The sequence below is a fragment of the Momordica charantia genome (genome assembly GCF_013281855.1).
Source record: "Momordica charantia cultivar OHB3-1 chromosome 1 unlocalized genomic scaffold, Mcharantia_2.0 BLBB01000001.1, whole genome shotgun sequence".
In the NCBI taxonomy this organism is placed as follows: Eukaryota; Viridiplantae; Streptophyta; class Magnoliopsida; order Cucurbitales; family Cucurbitaceae; genus Momordica; species Momordica charantia.
In genome coordinates this window covers 22,694,942-22,716,767 of record NW_028275157.1, presented here as the reverse complement: position 1 = coordinate 22,716,767, position 21,826 = coordinate 22,694,942, and the positions used below count along the sequence as shown (strand labels likewise).

General features: G+C 32.3%; 2 non-coding genes across 2 annotated transcripts; one reads left to right on the top strand and one right to left on the bottom strand.

Annotated features, from left to right (window-relative positions):
- Positions 1–514: 514 nt before the first annotated feature.
- Positions 515–1,590, bottom strand: LOC111012470 (uncharacterized). The gene is made up of 2 exons (XR_015791659.1): positions 1,498–1,590; positions 515–1,420 (listed from the first exon to the last, which is right to left on the bottom strand). It is a non-coding gene; the product is annotated as an uncharacterized LOC111012470 (transcript).
- Positions 1,591–8,445: 6,855 nt separating this feature from the next.
- TRNAQ-UUG (transfer RNA glutamine (anticodon UUG)) lies at positions 8,446–8,517 on the top strand. Its single transcript has one exon. It is a non-coding gene; the product is annotated as a tRNA-Gln (tRNA).
- Positions 8,518–21,826: the final 13,309 nt, after the last annotated feature.

Here is a 21,826-nt window from a genome sequence, read left to right as displayed (position 1 = left end):
TATCACTAAACTTTTTCTTTTACTTATTATTAATTTATTTTTACACATACTCTCTCACTTGAACGGTCTCCCACTCTTTTTTTTTTTAGAAAAATATTTTCTCTCTCTTTTTTTTTTATATAATATGGTGGAGTGGGAATTCGAACTCACCATTTTATGGTCAGGGATAAACACTTTAATCAATTGAGTTATACTCAAGTTGTTTTTCTCCTTAATTTTTTCCTCACATATTTTATAAGATCATAACTTAGGTGTATTTGTACACATTTGCCTCATTTTCTCTTACCTCAAGTTTGTTTTTATACATATATTCTCAATGTTATTCTCTTTAGACCTACATTTCTCTCTCTAGGTTATCCCAACTCTTTTTTCCTCTCTCTCTCTCAAATTTCTTTCTCCACAATTTCTCTTTAAATATTTTTTAAAGCTTCTCATATAACAAAAAACATTATTTCCACTAAAGTACATTTACATTTTTCTCATTGGTACTTCTCTATCTAAAACTTTATTTCTAGCTTCTCTCAACAAAAATGCTCTCTTAGTTACCTTCCGTTTTACATATACTTCCTCTCACTTATGTATTTTATAAACTTAAATATGTTCCTTTTAGTATATGCCCATTCTACCAAGTACCCTCTTAATTAATTATAAAAAAAAAAGAGAGAGAGGGACACTCACATCTCTGCTCCATTTATGTATTTTCTTTCCAATATAATTAATTCCAATTTACTCTCTTATTTCTAATTTCTCTAACAGGTGCAAAATCTCAGTAATATGCACAACACACACACAGAAGAAATAGAAAGAATAAGGCTGGAAACTAAAATTGATTGAATCTATATATAAATACTGCACAGAAATGAATGTTATCTAACAGTGGAAGCAACAGTATGAGCCCACCACCTGAGGTTTTCTTTCATGTCAGCTTCATTCCTGTAAGTAGGCAACTTCCAATTCCTCAACAATGGCTTAATTTCTTCCCTTCTTCTGTCCAAACCCAAAACTTCCCATGCCTCTGAAAGGTAAGGCCTTGAAATCTTTGATGATTCATCCAAAATCTTCTTCTCTCCTTCTTCTTTTTCTAATTCTTCCAAATTACCTAATCTATGCAATCCAGGAATGACCAATCCCAAGCTTGAATTCCTATCTTCCTCTGAGAAAACAAACCCCAAATCCCCAAATCCTTTCACCTCTTCATATTCAAGTTCTGAAAGACTCATAGAGAACCAGCCATAGATATTGTTTCTAATGCTTTAACACTATTTTCGCCATCTGGGTTATCTTCAGAACTCGACCAAGACGAAAAATTTTGTTCCTTTTCGAAGATTTGGCGCTGGAACCAGCACCAATCGTACAAATTCAATACCTTCTCCGCATCCATTAATGGAGATTGAAGAAAGAAACTTTAAACCTGGTTTTCCTGCGCAAGTGGGAATTGACATCACTCAAATTGGAGATGTAATACTTATATACAGACCAAAAATTTGTCAAACTTACCACCTAAAATAGTGAACTCATTCAGTTACACGTTTATAATTTGGGTCATTGGATTCAATATTATAGTCGCAAATATTTGGGACGTGTGAGGCTAAGAGAAAAAGGTAATTGAAATAATGCAAAAAGAAAAAGCGTGTGCGCCGTGTGGTGAAGTGTGAATTAGAGTGAGAGGTTTGAAAAGCCCACAAGATCAAAGATTGATGTTTACAAAAAAAAAAAAAAAAAAAAGGTGAAGTAAGCAATGATGGTGTCGATAAAATTGTCCGATTGTTATTTGTTCATTTATTTATTTTAAAATGGGGCAGAAATTCATGTTAATTTTCAACCACATGACTGAAACGAGAACGATACCTAATATTAAATAAATGGACTCTAATTGTTAGCATTAACTTTTTTTTTGTCCTTGAGTTAGGACAAGAAGTTTGGTAGTTGGTGGAAGAAATTAAACATAATTAATACAACAGTTTTACATCATATGTGAAACAAATCAGAAAAATGTTTTTTATTTATGCATTTGTTTTATTTAAAATAAATAAATAAATATATATATATATATATATATATATATATATATATATATATATATATATATATAAAACAAAGAATCAAGCATAATTTTTAGCGAAATCTAGCGGAACAATAGTTAGTAGCGAATAGGGTCTTCTACTAAAAAAAAAATGCCAATAGGACTAAAATTGAAGCATCAAAGGCTTTATCTTTTTAAATTTACATTTATGCCTCTACAATCATACAATTTGATTTTTTTTTTAATAAAATCATACAATTGAAATTTATCAAACGTTTACAAGGATTTTAATTGACAACTCGTTTGGACTTTAGAGAGGAAGGTTTTGAAAGTTAAGTTTTGGATTGTGTTGACTCGAAATAGAAGCCTTCTGAAAAATTAAAAAAAAACAGTAACTTATGATCAAATTTATCTCTTGCGTTTCAAACTTCTCTTGGCAAACCAACTTTTTTCTTTTTTTTTTTCATTAGTAATTAACGATCAATCATTATTGACTAAAAAAAAAGAATATTTTTAAATCCAATTTAGACTACCTGCATTATTGCTGATAATTCAATTTATTTCTTTTTGTTTTGAATTTTATTAGTTAGAACACTAGCTTTAACGACAAATATATATCAATTATTCATTAACATAAAGTACGGAATGAAAACAAGAAGCAAAAAGAAAAAAAAGGGTATTAAAATGACGATCGCAATAAATTTCATAAGCTGTAACATGTTGGTTCTCTAGAGAGGAATTATTGGAAGAAAAAAAATTAGCTTGGTTACGCATAGTGTGATGCTCGAGTTCAAAAATGACCATTAAAATAAGAGGAATTTTGAGATTATACAATTCAAACATGATTAAAATAGATTTGTCAAATATTTAATAGTGCTAAGTTCTTCTTTTAACCTTAAGGAGCCAAATTTTTTCCAATAATAAATTGTCATTATTATCTTGAATAAAGCAAATTCCATATAATAGCGAATTCACACGTGGTTATCACCAAATAGTTTCCGAATTGACCATTTAGATTTCGTGTGTGGAAAGGAAACAATACAAAAAGCAGATTTCAATTTCAAGTGTGTGTAAACTGGAAACTGGGAGTGGAATGAATTTTCTGAGTTATGGAAAAACGAGCAGAGAATTAGTACAAAAATAATGGTTAAATTTAAAAAAAGGACCATATACGTTGAAATACAGTCTACAGATACAAAAGCAAAGGAAAAAAAAGGGAAAACCTCCTCTCCATCAGGATGATTGGGAAAAGAAAAATATAATTAAATACAAAAAAGTTTTTTTTTTTGAGAAAATCACATATCTTTTATGTTAACCATTAAAAAAAATTATTAAATATTTAATAGTGGTGAGTATAAGATAAATCATTATCCATCAAAATGTAAGTATTTTTCCTGTGGAGGTGGGGATAATTCATCAGCAGGAACCACTTTTTATCTTCTTTTTCTTTTTGCACTTTCTCTTGCAGATCCAATTGAAGTAAGGAAACTCAAATGGGCGTTCACTCTTTGGGGTTGATGGGGTTTGGAAGGGACCCCTCCAATTATTTAGGTTTACTAAATTCAATATCATGTTAAATGAAAGTAACACATTTTAAGCATCTATTTAGCGTTTTTTTTAATTTGGATTTATTTTTATTTTTTCTTGAAAAGAAAACAGCACATAACATTAAAGAAATTAAAGGGAAAAAAAAAATCCGTTTCTGCTAATTTGTTGCCAGCTTGGATGATTGCCCGCGTGGCTTGGGAGGGGGTGTCCATTTCGGCACACTTGGAAGTTGGAATTGAGTTGGTGTCGTGTCTGATTGCATTTCAGAAACACTATGATTCATGTCTTCAAACAGCTGCCTTTCAATTTGTGGGATTAGCCTCAGCTTGTTTGGTAATTCTTCACAAAAAGTCACCCTCTTTTTGTGCTCCCTTATCTTCCACATGATGATCATTCCTTTGTCCATCTCTTGACCCTTTACAGTGTCAATCATCCGATGCCAGATATATATCTTGAATTGGACAACCTTTCGTGTCAAAATAGTTGGACCACGATTTAGGATTAAAGAATAGGATCATAGAGATTTAAAAAGATCTCTTTAATTGACTACACCGTGTAGGAGCAAGGATCAAACTCACAAGCTCTGCTACGCTATGCTTACTTTGGTTGTAGCTTTTGGAACTTGTGTAAAGACTAAAATACTTTAATGTTACAAAAAAAAAAAAACCATCTCTCCTTCAACATCTTTGGACTTTCTTCTCCCGCATGTGTTTGGTTTATTTCTTAAAACAAATTATCATGGTCATTGTAGTTTCTCTTCGAAAAAATCTCGCCACAAATTTTAGCTATTTCAAAAAATCCCAGATAAAATCTTGTCAGAATTCGGACTCAGATTCAATCAGAACTGGCGATGCGGGATGAACCGGAAGCCGGGTTACGGTGCCTAACTGCGCGCTAACCTAGATCCCACAAAGGGTGTTGGTCGATTAAGACAGCAGGACGGTGGTCATGGAAGTCGAAATCCGCTAAGGAGTGTGTAACAACTCACCTGCCGAATCAAAAAAGATAGGTTTGGGATCTAGACATCTATTCTAGTTGAGATTCCAATTAGGAAGAAAGATAATACCAGCTTTTCAGTTTTTTATTAATGAATAAAAGTTCAAGATTTATTGTAATCCCCGTCCGAGATTAGATTATACAATCTTGATTGAGATTACATAATCCCGGGCATAATTCCAACCCCATGAAATTGCATAATCCCGAAGAAATTTTTAGTCCTCCTGTAATAGGGAGAACTTCTATACTACTCCAACTCAAATTGTGCTGTGTAAAAGAGTTCTATTATTATTTAAATAAAAATATTTTTAGTTTTTATGTGGGATCTAGGAGCAAATTGGTCAACCAGGATCCCACATTCTCTCTCTTAAATTCATTGTATATTCTCTCTCTAATTAAATATTTTAGATGTGTATTTATTTTCACTTTTCTAATTTATTTATCTTTTATTGTTATTTACATATTCACTTACTTATCTCATATTCTATTTTTATTTTTTGAATTTTTCTCTATTCAAACTAAATTTCTTGTTTCTTTTTCTTAACGATTTCCACTTCACCATTAAAATATGTATGACTTTTCTATTTATTTTTTTTTCTTGTTATTTATTATTATTTTTTTCTATTACATTCTAATTATTTTTATATATCGTTTCATTTTCCATTGAATCCATAAAAATATTTGGATGTATTCATCCTCACAAAAAAATAAATATTTAAGTGTGTTATTTTTAATTCTTTACATTTTTTTAAATTCATCATTTTTGTGAATTTTGATTATTTGATTATAAATACACTTTCTCTTTGGTCTTTCAATACAAATATTGTTGAATATTAGATTAATTGAATGTTTGTTTCAAATCAATGTCAAGTTTAGAACCTATAATTCAACAAAATAAAATTTCCAAATACATTCATGACAAGATGAGAGAAAGTAAATGAAGATGTAAATAACAATAAAGAGATAAATAAATTAGAAAAGTGAAAATAAATAATCACATCTAAAATATTTAATTAGAGAGTACAATAATTTAAGAGAGAAGTTCGGATCCTGATCACAATTAGAGAGAGAATGTACAATTAATTAAGAGAGAGGATGTGAGATCCTAGTTGATCAATTTTGCCCGTGGATTCCACATAAAAACTAAAAATATTTTTATGTAAATAATAATAGAACTCCTTTAAAAAGGAGCCAAAAGTTCAAATTAAAAAATTGTAAGGGTAAAAAATGCCAATTACACCATAAAATTAAATATGTTTTTATTCTCCATAGCTCTTGCGTTGATTCACTCTAAAGTAACAGTTGATAGATCATTCAATATGTTTACAGAGAGCTTTTTCTTTAATAAAGAAAACATTGCATTAAAAAGAAATAAAACTACTAAGCTTATGTGACCATGCATCACCATCACAATCCACGAAGGAAAACAATTGTCTCAAACCATAGAGAAACGATGTGCGGCCCACTTAGCCTATAAAATAGCTTGTATGGTGAAAGAAATAGAAATATGAATAAATTTTAGTCTACTAAATGTATCTTATCAATTATGGCACCCCTATTCACAATTGAAAAGGAAATAATTGCATGATAGGTAATTAAGGAAGGATTGATAGGTAATTAAGGAAGGGTTAAGGCATATTCCCCAAATCACATTGGTCATGGATTTTGACAATTAAAATTTGTAGACTCCTTAGATTCCAAAACAGTGTTTGAGCCGATCATCGCTGCACCTTCGTCATCACCCACCTTTTGCTCTGTCTTCCTTGTCCCTCATGGAAGTTCTCTACCAAGATGCAACGAAGATAAGAATCATCCCAAGAGATCGTAGGTGGATGCCCTCTCCAACTTTGTACCTAATAACTTTTCAAAACACTTAAATGACGAAGCTACAGACCATACATATAACAATGTTGTTTTTGATTTTGTTAGCCACAACACTATCAACATCCAACGAAGAGATCCTTACACTCAGCCACCATATGCCATCACAGAAACTAGTGGGGAAGAAGGATCCTCCCCAAAAATTGCCTCCACAACAGCAAGAGAGTTTCCTATTATATTTTGATCCATGCTATATGTACTTCTTGATAAAAAACCACAGAAGAATTGGAATAAATCAAGTAGGGAGGAACACTTTCTAAAAAAGTTCAGTCGAAGGACTAAGAAAAAACGCACACCCTTCACGGAAAGAAGAAAAGAAGAGGGGAGCAAGCCGCTGGCCATCCCGTCCCCTTCCCACTTTTAGCTCTAGCTCCTCTCAAAATACTCACTCCTCTGAGGAGGGAATGTTTACAACGTCTAATGTATGAAAAATTAGATTTAAAAATATATTTAAAATTGGAATAATCGATATAGTTATTTAGAAGATACCTTACACATATTCATCAGGGACACGTTTAACAATTTTCCTAATTAACACTCACTAAAACCACATTAAGAAATTTAGTCACGATCAAATGTGGCTTTTGGTAGCTTGATTCCTGTTTGACGACGAATATGTGTATATCATCAGATGGCATTAAATGTCCTATGGGTGTGGTTCTATGATGTTAAAATGAGTCAATAGTTTTGTCATATCTAAAAAGTGAAGGAATCCGGACCAGAGGTCAGAGGTCAGACCCAGAAAAGAAGAGCCCTAAAAAGGAACAACGGCAGCTGGCAGTGGCATATACTCCCTCACAACAAGCATATCCAACTTCAACTTCAGCTTCTGATTTTTTCATTTATACCCAATTCAAGCCTTTTCTTTTTTTCTTTTTTAATCTGCACTCTCTCATGATCCAACAACATCTAATATATTATACTAGGTTTTCTGTCATATAATATATTATATCATTTCAACTCTCTAAAATTATGAATGGTTTTCCCTTGTGATATTCAGATTGCATGTATCTAGCTACGTCGTTTATTTTCTGCTGTGGGGGGACAATAGTTAATGGAGAGGGAATATAAATCTAAATGTATATTATGGAAAATCCCCATATTCGTTTGGGAAATATAAGTGACAGGTAAAACTTAAAGAGATATGCCCCCCTAGTCCTTGATTGCAACCAGATGAAGGAGGAGAAAAATATTCCATGGGAAAGAAATTCAAAGAATATTGATTGATTCTGACTCCTCAGGATATCCAACACAATGTGCGAATCCCAAATGATATTTAAATATTTGCCAACAAGACTCGTTTGAAGACCAAGAAACCCAATTTTTAGAAGGGTCCGGGGTAGCCAAGAATAACAGTGCGAGTCTCTCTTGGCAGGTCAGATCATATAATTAAAAACTTGTTTTGGTTTTGGTTTCGGTTTCTTCTTTTCTGCCAAAAGAGACTTGCCCTGCCATTCCACTAAGCTACAGCAATCACATCTTCAACCTATCACTCTAATTCTTTCTCTCCTTCTTTGTATTATACATATTTTCACCAGTTTATTTCGTGTTCTATTATAATTTTATCTAGGTTTACACATAAGGCTACCGTTGCGATAATTTGTAAGGAATGCAAATAAAGTTTTCAATTGGTTAAAAAAGAGTATGATATTGAGGATATTATATCTATTGCTATGATGTTTTTTTAGATGAAATCAAAAGTAAAAGCTGTGAGTACTATGTTCAAATTTTGAGAAAATATTAGAGTACCATTTAGCAGAAACGGTGTCGATGAGGTTATTCTTTTGCTGCGGGGTAGAAGAATGTGTATTTACTTTTTAGTCTCTGGAGGAACTTTCCAACTTTTAGGCACCCTCCATCTCCTCCTACGAAATGACAAACAATAATATTAATCATTATTGTTATTAAATATCTGATTTATGTTAGAGGTTTGACCAAAGTCCACATCAATTGAAAAAGATCAGGTTCTAAGTTTTATAAGATAAGACAAAAATCATGGTTCCATGGTGTAGTGGTTAGCACTCTGGACTTTGAATCCAGCGACCTGGGTTCGACTCCCGGTGGGACCTACTTTTTATTGTGTACAAGACACGCGTCATGATAATATCAACCCTTCTTTATCTTCTTGTACCTAAAAATATAACCATATCTCAAGGGTCCGAATTGAAGTTTTATAGGTAAGAGCACTTCAGTATTGAGAAATAATGAGTTATACTATAATTACGAAGGAGAGTGGATTTTAATGACGAATCATGTACGAGTCGATCAGATTCGCATTTTTTGTGTGTGAATCCATTCTTTAACAAAGTTATCAGATCTTCTAGGTTGGGGCTTCTGCAATGTAAATACTTTCAGAAATATATGCCAGATTGCGGCTGCAAAAAGAGCAACAGAAATATGTGATCCTTTATCCTCCTAAAACATGAAGTGAACAATTCGAAAAATAAATAGTAATGCTAATGAAAATTCTCTCTATAGTAATGCTAATGAGGTGAAGTGGACAATTTTCTGCTTCTTCTTCTATCCTCCCAACGGTGAAATGCGGATTTAAAGGAATCAGCCAAAAAAAAGAATTATGTTGTTCATTTCCAACCATATAGATCATAAAAGCAAGCCCACGACATTACTCCAGAGTACGTTATGACGATTGTTAAAAGAGGAAGAGATAACCTCCCATAAGAAAGCATCGATGTGGCATGCGCATCGTCTCGTACCCGTACTTATGCAAGGGGTCGTTGCTTGGTGGAAGTTGCATTCGATATGACTTGAATCCAAGACCCAAGGATATTTTTGAATTTCAAACCATCCAAACTATTTCTTTGGAACTCCCTGAGGCATCTTTTAGTATACCGAATATGTAAGTTTGAAAGTTTGATGATGGTAAAATCTTTTTGCACGGTTTTATTTTGGCTATTAATTTTAATTTTCATTCCAATAATTTGAGTTTATTTTTTCAATTTGGTTTCTTTTGTTTGAAAAGTTTCAATTCGGTCCAAAATATAATTTGGATTCAGTTTAATTTTGTCTTTGTAGTTCTAAAGTTTTAATTTGATCCTTATGATTTCAGTCGAACCTCAAAGATCGTCCTAACAACTACGAATGTGTGAATTTTTTTTTCTTTTTCTATTTGCATGCTTAATGGGCTGATATTTTTTATTTGGTTGATTGTGTGGTTAGTTCATTATACTATATTGTTTAGAATTGGGTAGATTTTTGAGTTGGTAGAAGAGTTGTTTAAGGATGATTACAAATTGTCATGTCATTAACAATGACAAAATTATATATTTAAGATCAGTTACAAATGAACACAAGTCTCCAAATTAATTAAATGAAAACCACTTATTTTTACAAGTCCATAAACTAGCCTAATCGTGGTGATTGGGTCTAAATTATAAATAAACTGTAGTTCACTAAAATAACAAATATCGAACCAAACCAGCTTAAGTTTGTAGGGCTAAAATTTAGTGCAAACCTCAAGTCAGCACAAGCCGAGCCCAAGTCCACGTGGGACACATAGAAGATTGAAGAGTGAACCCTTATTTATACGAGGGGAGTCAAAAAGACAAAACTTCTCATTAACAAATTAAAGATTCTTTCCAGATTTACTTTTTTTTTTTTAAACGAAGATCACCATTCCTTTAAAAGGTCGGTAACAAACCTACAATAAAGGGGAGGCTAAACGAATAGTTGATTTCCAATAAATTAAAAACTCTTTGAAGACTTTGAAGACCATTGATCGGATCCTAATTCTAAGACCATCCACGGATGCAAGGATTTAACTAAATCATAAAACCAAATTTAATCTAAACCCAAATCACATGAATCTAACTTGAATAGGAACTTTTAAACCATATACATCAAATCAAAATTGAGCTCAAACCTAGAAATTTGTAATTTAACCCTATAAATAATATTTTAGTACCCTTACTTATATAGCTTTTGGTGTCTGTGCAGTTTTGTATTTAAAATAGATTTTACAGCACCAATACTATATTGAATATTTAGCCAAGGACTAAAGAAGAACTTCTGTTTGCAAAGGCCAGCTGAAGACAAAAAGGGAAAAATCTGTCATAAACTTTCTTGATGAGAGCACTAGGAGCACAAGTTACTTGCACTGGTGTGTCAATACACAGAGCAAAGGTAGCATGCATTTACATATTGGCATATGCCATATTTTCCTTTGTATAGGAAATTGTGGGGCATTTGAGTATATGGGTGGAATCGAGCATAATTTGTAATGGGTTAAACAGAAAGAAAAAGAAAAGAAAAGAAAAGAAAAAGAAAATCCTCTGAAGATCAGTTTGTTAAAGATTCCTAAGCAATGAAAAGAGAGAGGCATATTATTATTGGAGTTGCAATCCGAGGAATGATCCGAGAAGCATGTATTATTATACCATATCTGTACGGAGGAATGAAGCACATTCCAGTTTTAATGTGCGAATCCCATATGCTATAAAATCTGCATGGAAATTTTCCAATGCAACAACAACAACAAACAAAAATGGAGCCGGTAGAGGAGAATAACGGTGCAAGTCTCTTTTGGCAGAGAGAGAACATGAACAATAATATTAATTATTTCATGTTTTATGTTGTAGTTCTGCCAAAAGAGACTTGCCCCGCAATTCTACTGACTACCATATTTGAATGCATGCGCTACATTTTGAGACTGGAAATAATAACAGGGCGGTCCTCCTCTGGCAGAATTAGCAATGTTTCATTCATTCAGTTTGATTCTGCCAAAGGAGAATTGCCCTGCTATTCTAAACCCAGCTGCCATCTATATGTATATTATATTGGTGTGTGATTTTATTACGTTATTTTGGAGTTAATTTGTTGTCATTAATTCTTGTCTAAGAAGAAGATTTGGGACATATTCTGATAGTGATAATATCCATTGTGATGCGGTTGCTGTATTCTCTAATTCGAAGACTCAGAGCTCTGCCAATACCACAGAGTGATAAGTGTATATACTTCAATTCACCTAATGTTGCAGAGCAATACCAAAATTCATTATGTATAGTTTGAGTTTGAACTTTGAAGTAGTAAACATTATTCTTCCATTTTTGTTTTGTTTGGTATGTCATGAGAGCTCTTTTCATTTTCGTATGTTTCTCACATATCGATTTCATTTTTAATGAAATGCATCTCTTCCAAAGAAAATAAAAAACAAAAGAACTTCTATGAACACAAAAATAGAATTTAAGTGATTGGTGTCGTTATATATGTATCAATTTCTTGCACCAATAACCACTTCACTGCATCTTTGAGCACGCACAGATATAAAATTTAATTAATTCATATTTTAGCATAGATTTCTATAAAAATCAATCACACCCATTCATTACATGATATGCGGTTTCGCCCTTTTCCTTTTCAATCGTCATTGGATCCACATCTTCATGATGCAACTCGATGGCCGCATGCAATTTACTTTATAATGAATGTTGTATTATATTCTAATATAAGATATATCTTCTATTTTCTGTCTTTTCTAGGCCCGAACTTATGTCGTGTTCTTATTAACCTAGTTGATACGAAGACACCATTTTGACACCTAAAAAAAGTACCATGAGTAAATGATACCACATCTGAATAACGTGGATCTTGAAATCATTTTCAAATGGTTCAATCATAAGATCGAGAACCTCCAAAGTTAAGTGAAGTGTGGTTAACCAAACAAAAAATGATAACCATCCCAAGAAGATTTGAAATGAAAATCTACAATGCAACAATGTGCAGTAGAAATAAAAATAAAAGACAACTAACTTTTCCAATTTCAAACCCAAACACCCACTTTGTTAAATATATACACACACATAATTATATACACTACACACACATATAATTGATTAATTAATTTCATTATAGGTAGCATTGAATAATTATTTAAGTTTTCTCAAAAGTTAGGCTTTTCTATTTTTTGTAACTAAAAAAGAATGCAAAATATCTAGTTAAAACGCCCGAAGGAACAAAGGACATGCTGTCACTTGCTTTTTTGCTAAATATTTTATGAAAAGTCAATAACAATTATTAAAATGAATTAAATATGGAAGTAGAAGTCAAAATATATAGAATTTTTTTTCAGTACAACAGGTGGGGCGGGAGATCGAACTCATAACCTCGAAAATATATGTCAATTACTACACTTGAGGCTATGCTTGCTTTGACCAAAATATATATTATTTAAACTTTATAATTATTGAAATAACCTGTATATGACCAAAAGGGTCGTTTAAATACTAAAAGTTTGTGATATTTGAAATTGACCTTTCACATTAATAGCATAATATTATCCACTTTCATCCTAAACTTTATTTTATTATTATTATTATTTTTAGTACAATATTCAACTTAAAATTTAACTTTGCATAAATTTACTTTTCGTTTCAATTAATGCAGATATTATCCTTCTTTATACAATAGAAATCTTATCACCTTCTAACACATTCTCCATCTCCACATAACTAACTAATAATGAGAATAAATTGAAAAACGTCAATCTTTTAGGAGATCTTTTTATGCTCCTCGTGAGTTAGAATATTATGCTTTATTTTCTGAGTTAAAATCTCCTCTAATTAATTATTTTATTTTATATTAAAAAACAATACTTAAGATGCTGAGAAAATGATATATATTAAAAGAATACCCTACCTAAAATTTGTTTTTTTTCCTTTTGAATTCAATAATTACTGAGTGAAAAATCTAACTAACAATTGAGATGGTAATAGTACTTCATCCACCTAACTGTGTTCATATTAGCCTCTTAACCTAAAAGTTAAAAGAATTGAATTACAATATTGCTATATTTCTCAACAAAATATATATTATTTATTTTTCCTCTCTCATCCGTCCCTCTAGAAACAGCTAAAAAGACTAGTATGCCCTTCACTTTGAGTAGTTTGCGCATCAGTGTGCAACCAAACCCTAGTTACTGGATTATCTTTTTGTAAAGTTATTCGGAGTTAAAATGAAAAGACTGGTGAGTGGTATATCCAGACTTACAAACAAGGTTAGGGTTGTGATCGTGATTGCAACAGATGGAGAAGATGGATAAAGTGAAGTGAAGAAGAAGTTCCATTGTTATCCAAAGAATGATCCCAAGCATTATGTGATATACCCTATTCGTACGGAAGGGCATATTCAAGGCTTATGTGCGAATCATGGACCCTTTAAATCTCTGCATTCTCCACAACCCCAGAAGCAGCACCAGCAACAAAACAAACAACACATCCATATATTACTGAATGGGTAGAGAAGAATGAGAGGGCGGATCTCCTTTGGCAGAAATATTAAATTAAGGGCTCGTTGGGGGTAAGGTTCCCGTTTCTTGTTTCTTGGTTCTTCTGCCAAAAGAGACTTGCCCTGCCATTCGCTGTTCTACCATATTGTCTAGCAGCCGCTGATTGGAATGTCACGATAGCTTACTTGATTAAAGTACAGTTTCTTGAAAAATTGGGATTAATGATAACATGTTATATACGTAACAACCTCAAGATTGGGAGTGATTGTAGATGAAAATTTGGACCTAGAACATGACCATGGGTGGGCACTTTACCATTCTAGGGCTAACTATTCGACTAAATTTATTAACTAAGTCAAAATCATCTAATTGTTAAAAGGTGAAAAAGGGACGTCCCTCTTTTCTTTACCCTAAATTCAATGGCAGCTTTTTTTTTTTAATGTATTTTGGAATGGCATTTTTGATAATGTAGTACTGTGAAACTTTTATTTTTAAGTACCTTAGGGGAGAAATATTAATTAAGTGTTTCTTTTCTTTAAAAGCCATTCAAGATACTAAAATTTTAAACAATTTTAATTATGTGGTCTATAATATCATCTCGCGGGTCCACTGGGAACAAGATAGGCTTTAGGAAGTTTTGTTATTAAATTAGTATCCCTCTAAGAAAATCACAGTGTTATGAGTGAGATTTTAAAATAAAATTATCTACTTATTTAATGTCATCTAACTAGCCAAGCATGCTTCAACGAGTCTAAGTATATATGTGTAGTTTAGTTTGTAACTAGCTCATATAGGATGAGTAAGTGAGATTAGGAAATTACCTAACATAATTAAGTGAGACTAAAAAGCTACTATCTTTATGAAAGTAAACTTTCAATCTTTGTCCTTCATCGAATGAATATAATCTTTATGAAAGTAAACTGTCATACTTTGTCTTTCCTCGAACGAATATAACTAGTATAGAAAGAGTTGGGAGTACAACAAAGTTACATGTCAACTAGACAAGAAAAAAGTTAGGAGTATACAAATACAACTATCTCTATAACTAGTACAAGGTCTTTTACATGATAAATTAAAAGTAAGACTATAAAAATTCCGACCCGAAATGAAAAATATCATACCACTATAACAAGGAGTATAAAGGCTGATTATATCAAAAGTATATAAATGAGGAAATTATGATTTTGGTGTGTGAGGTGGTATCTTCCGTGTCTCATTTAGATGACACCCTAAACATTATTAATTACTGTAGAAAAAAAAAAATTCAGCATTAGGTTCGTAATGCTAATATTAAAAAGAAAAGAAACAGAAATTTATCATAACCGATCATAATTCAAGGGCACAAATTCTAAAACTGTTGTTTAGGTACATCTTTAAAAGGAAAAAACTTTTGGGGAGAAAAATATCCAAATGATATTAATATAAAAAAATAAAGTAAAATTGAAGTGGGCATCTGGCACTGGGCAGACACTAAATATGGGTCCCAGCTTGATAAATCAAAACGCTCTTACACTAAAGAAATCGGCACCGGCAGCCCTGCAGCCGGAAAGGTTAAACTTCCGGTGGTCGGAGAAACGACGCCGAGCCACTTGGGCTCATGAATCTTGACACATTAAAATAGATGATAATCAAAACATAAGTCGTACAAATGAAATAGTAATAAGCATATATGGGCGCATTGAAATAACTTTGTGGATGATCAGAAAGCTGCAGAAGAATTGCTGGGCAAATCTCCTTTGGCAGAGAGCACTGTACAGCAGTGGTTGGCTCTGCCAACGGAGACTTGGCCCTGTAATGCAACTGCAGTGCCATTTCCTCCTATAATGTCCACAGCGCTGAGGAAAAAAACTTGTGTATTTATGGAAATGAGGAAGAAGCATATCCTCTGGTATATACACTTCCTCTTAACTTCTTTTCAAGCCCTTATTTTTTCACCACTCTTTACGGTTGCGGTTGTTGTTGATTCCTCCGATAATTTAATGCCTAAAATCTAAAATCTGCTGCTTCGGGAAGGAAAATCTGTGCACAGAATATTTTGCAGCAAAAGAGATCAATTAGGAATATTGGGTCTATTTGCTTTGACACATTCATTGTAAGGAGGATGATGACATTTCCTCCAAAATCAATTTTTGATTTGTGCTTTACAAATCTTCATTGGGACTAAACAAAGACAAATACCAAGTGGGGAACTACTTTTTTTTTTTGGTTGGTGCTTTTGGAAGATCCAAAAGCATGTTCTAATGTGGCAGTCGTCTGTTTGCAATTGCTTCTGTGGGACTTTGAAGACCATCGATCTGAATTCAGTGGCCTTAAAAAGTTTTTATTTTTCTTGTTTTGTATGCAGAAACTCGACCCTGCCGCTGATTAGTGTAATGGCCTAGATTCTATACGCATTTGAAGGGCACATGGCAATTGGCATGCCCCAGCCCAGCCCCTTTTTCTTACTTTACCCATTGTAGCATTTCATCACCCTGAAAGGCCATTTGGCTTTGTTGAATCCAGCAACCAAATTAAAAAAGCAAAAGCAAGATTCAATTGAAGTAGAGATCATGAGAAGAAGAGTTACAACTTGATGGTATAGTGCTGCGGCACTTGGTCTACATATTCACTACGTACCAAAGTCACAGTTCTTTATTCAATCTGTAAGTACAAAATTACAGCAGTGTATCTTAATCTACCCTTATTTAATTAGAGGTTTAGTGTGCTTAAACCTCAGTCTACGAGTACGGTTATTCTGTGTTAATAACAATATTTAACAGGCTTGTATACAAATGTGAAGATTTATTTTTTGAGATATACATTTGAACATTTATTTATTGAGGCTTAGCTTGTATACTAGTGGACAAGTATATGTTAAGATATTGGTACGATAGAACATTTGAACTACAAGGATTTGATAAAGCAATTTTCGATTATTATTTCGTTTTTGTCAAATATATATCTATCACAGCAAAACAAATCATAATACATGATATATGCACTTTAATCTTTGGGTCCCTAGTATCAGATTCACTCTAATTAACTCCATTTTCAGTACCATTTTATTTCAGTAAACAAACATTTTCTTAATTAATATAAACATGGTTAAACATTTATTCATTAAGTCAAAAGTTGAAATCTCCACCTTTATATTTGCGTAGTAGAAAAAAAAGTATAATTAATTCATTGCATTTCTTCAAATTATAAAGACTAAAAATATCATCTTTTTAGATCGTAATTATCAATACCAAACATCGATGTCAAAGCTTTGAAAGGGTGAAGAAACTTTCTTTAAAATAAAATGAAATTGATTTTGTTTTTTAACTCTATTTGAGAAACTTTCACTCTCCACGCATTGAGAAATATATGTTAGGTCAACTTGACACAATTCATTGTATTTACAAGGATGATGACATTTCTAATCCTTTGATAGATATCTTCTTGCACACATTACTCCATAACGTAGATTTAAAATTCACTTTAAACCAGAAGAGCATATCTGAAAAAGATTTGTGAAGGGTCAAAAGTTAACCAAGTCAAAGTGGGCATTTTCTCTTTTCACTGTTTGATTTTGGAGTCTATATCCAATTCCAAATACAATGGCTGATAATAAAGTTGGTTGTTTGTAAGAAGCATTGAAATTATATATTATAGTTGCTTAAATAAAGCTGCTAGCTCTCCATCATTAAAATCGTAGGATGAATAATATTGAGATATACCTACATGTAATATAATATAATATAATATTATAAGCATCTGAAAGAGAAATGAATTATTTCTTTTATTATATGCTTTTGGGGGTAACGAAGCACCTAACAATTACCATTGAGAAAGAAACTCCAATAACTGCGATGAAGCTAAGACGCCCACAGCATGGGTAAATTGGGGGCATCTTCATAATATGAATAAAACATTAAATATACCCTTTTAAATTTAGAGGTAATTTAATAAATTATATTTTGCTACACACAAAATCAAAAACAACATGGGCCTTTTTAACCCATGTTGAGCATTAAGGAAATTGGCTCCTTTATAATTATAAGAACGAGAGATAGCATTGACTCTGCCCTTTTTTTTTTTTTTTCCTTAATTCATTCATGGGCTAGTTGCATTAGCAATTAGCATATATGGTCGTTTTACCAAGCATATAAATTAAAAGAGTAGCATACTCAACCACACAAATGGTTAAAACTAATGTTTTTTTTTTTTTTTAATACCATTTCAACAATGTGTTCTTTTTATCTAAAACCTCGGCGGCATTTGTCTAGGAAATATACTGATTGTCGACATACAAAAACGAATATTCATGGTTGTTTAATGGCTGCTGTTTCCGCATCAAAATACATGCCCAATATATATTTTTCATACTAATATCAAACTTCTTACTATTACATTACAATATACATAGTATTTAATTTGATCATACCCAAACTCAAATTATTAACTATTAGATATTACATATAAAATATATACCTCAACATAATATATCATAGGTTACATATTCAATATAATACAACATATCTTTAATGTTGGAATGAAAACTGAAATATCCTCATTGGAAATATAGTTTTATAATTTAAACGGTTGTTTTTAGGGATAAACGATAATAGACATGCTTGGCCAATAAAACAGTTTGCTTTCTTGCTTAAAGGAGGGAGAGAGCCTGAATTAATGAAAGAATAACCATTCCCCTCTCACTTTACCTTAGTTCTTTTGGACCAACCAACCATCCATGATGATTTTTCTTTAAATCTTAATTCTACAGCTCTCATCCTCTTATTAGTACGTTTGGCATAACTTTAATAATAACCATATACGCTTTTTTCCCTTAAATTTTTAGAACGATTAAAAGTACTAAATTTTCTTTAACAAAGTAGGCGTGTCGTAGCCATTAAATTAGATTAGTGATTGGTTGTATTTATTATAGTTTGAAGAAGCACAAAAGAGGCGTGAACCAAGAGATATGGTTCCACGAACCAAAACAAAACAGTTCCCCAATCAAACTTTTTCAAATAGCAAAGGGCAGCCCTCATATTGGTAGGATTCCATGAACGAAGAAAGATAAAAGGAAAATATCTTCAAGGAAGAAGCCAAAGGAGTAATGAAAAGTTGAGCCCAAATCAAATAGTTTTAGAATAGAGAGAACGTCAAGCAGAAGTGGACAAACTAAAGAAAATTACGTCGAAACATCAAAAGAAAAGAGAGACACAGAAAAGTTGGGTTCAAAAGTCTCTCTCTCTGCTAAAAATTATTGTTGTGTAGAACAGGTTTTCAGGTTTGTGGGTATCGCAATCAAGTAGTAGCAACAAAAAGCTGCTTACAAAATTTTGCAACCCTTTATTAATTAGTATGGGAAGATATGCTACTGCTAAAATCCAGAGTTTCTTTTTGCCTTTTTGCCTTTATATGCTCTCTCACTGTTTGCCTAAAGAATGTGATCATAAAAAAGGGATAGAGGTTCACATGTGTGTTTCTAAGAGAAATGAATTGAATCCCCTCCCCACCACATTGGATTATGTCTTTGTCTAGCTCCTTGTGTGTAAAAAAGTTGCCTTTTTTAATTCCCTTTCATAAATTAAGGGAACTATGTATTATCCTTTTTTAATTTGGTAATCATGTAGAGTGGATAAGGATACTTTGGGGGTGGGTAGGACATATATAACAAAACATGGCTAATCATGACAAAGTAGGATTTCGAAATCAAACAATCCCAAATCCAGCAAATGGGTTTGAGTGGAAAACTTGGAAAACAACCCACTAAATTAATTAAGATATAAAAATACTAGTTTAGTCCCGTTCAACTTCTTTGATTCATTTTACTGCAATTGTACTTTTAAAAATGACTATTTTGGTCCATTAATCTTATTTTTAATCTAATTTTTCCTATATGAACACGACCCTAGGATCAATATATTTTTTCAAACTGTGACTATGATTTTATGTTAAAGAGTTTTCATTATGTTTAGAATTTGTGTTAAAATTTTTAAAATAGAAATCAAAATGCTCACTTTTTAAGTACAATAATTAAAATAAATCAAAATTGAAAGTGCAAAGACCAAAGTAAACCTTTTAAAATTACAGAAACCAAAATAAACTAAAGTTGAAAGTTCAAAGATCAAACTAATATTTTAACGGTTAATTAATTAACTAATTGACGTCAAGGATTACATTTTTTCTTATGTTAATTGCTTTCATCAACTTAATAATGGCTATGAAGAAATAATTGGATAGGGAGAACAAAATGGCCTTAATTAGTGCGTTGAAGTGCTTTTCTTAGTCATATTTAAACTCAATAATACACAATATCTGTCCCCTCGTGGGACTATCTTCTCCCTAGCCAAAAAGATATTCAATTAATTAAGATCAGTGCATTCTTCATCTTATTTTTAATTCGATAATATGGAACGTATAATACTTTAATCAATTGATGTGAAATAAAAAGTTATCGTTGGCCTCTCATTGGACATTGGAATTCGCCGCCCTAGCTGTCTAACGCAGTACCTACGAGACTCTTAAGGGAGAATGAAAATTGTTGAAAACAAACAAAAGAATAAATATCATTTCAGAATAATTATAAAACTACTCAATCACGTTCTCAGAATCATTCTCTTAAAAAAAAAAAAAAAATCTGATTCCAATTAATTCAGACAAATTAGACAAATTGTGGCACATACAAGATAGTTTAGTTTTCAATAAAATATGCAATGTTTTAAATGCTTTTCATTTGGCTGGGAATCTTCTTGTTTATGTAGAGTTAGATGCATCTCCTTTGAGTTTCCTCATTCAATATACCGTGAACTTAAATCTAGGTTATAAATGGTGATTGACATCCATTACATTTCTTAAAAGGTCCAAGGGTTCAATCTCTCACCATCGCATTGGTTGTATTAAAAAAAATAATTCATCAAATCTTTTCTAGATACCATAGAAAAAAAAATTACATTTTATAATTAAAAAATATTAAATTATAAATTTGAATCATTGAATTTTCAAAATCTAGTCTAACAAAAGTTTAAAGATGATGTGACAAACTAATTTAAAAAAGAATTAAGCATCTACGATGTAAGCGTGTCAGCTTTACTTTGATAGAGTTATATCAAGAATTGAAGACTTATTACAAACCTGTCAAACACAAAAGTTAAAAAAACGAAAAACCCCATGTAATATCTAAAGCCCACACACTGTGAAACGTAAAAATAGTAATAAACAGTAGCATGAGATGGAGGATTAATTCGTGAGAGAGGAGAATAAAGCATAGTATGGAAGGAGAGAGAAAAATAGCAGTGGGAAAGGCCAAAGGGGGGTATGTATGAATGTATGTAGAAAATGCCAAACAGCAGAGGATCAGAGCAGGTGGGATTAATTTGTTTTGAGGTGGAAATGGTTTGATATGTATCTAAGGCGCAGGATTTTTTGGCTACACCCGAAGTGGAAAGAACGATAAAGAATAAAACAGAGTGCAAAAGATAGTGTCAGAGCATGTGAGCTATGAATCTAAGCTGAGCTTAGGTAGGCCTCAGATTTTGCAAATACGTTACAATATGGCTAACTGGGAAAGAAGAGAGTACTCGACAAATTGAAAACAGGGCAACTGGCGAAGCCCGTGAATTTGCCTGCCCATATTGGCATGCCTGCCTCCAATGTACTGCTCAAAGCATGCCCTTACCAGTTACCCATTATCTTATTTACTGATAAATCTCTTCCTTATGTGCTCTCTTTGCTTGTCTTCTTCGGACAATATGGCTTCATTTACTGACTCATTTTCCTACATCAATGTATGATGACAACAACTACTTATGTCTTCCACTTTTTGTGCATCTTTCACTTCCCATTTTGCTCTTTGGACCCTTCCTTTTCCTATTTCCTAACTTAAATCAAACCTTAATCATTATATTTACCTCAAGCTTTTGGATTTGATTGTGATTTAACTTCAAGATTTTAATGTTAGTGCCAACTAGGGATGGCAAATAAACTAGGAAGGATGGTTTTAACACTTCTATTTTCTTTTTTATTATTTGAGACTCATTCTAAGAGGGGGCTTGTCTTGATTCTTGAACGAAGCACTTTGAGTGATGGGAGCACATCATTAAAAGCAACCCAGAAAATTACAAAAAGAAAAAGGGATATCTGAAATTATCGTAATGGAAAATAAATGGAGG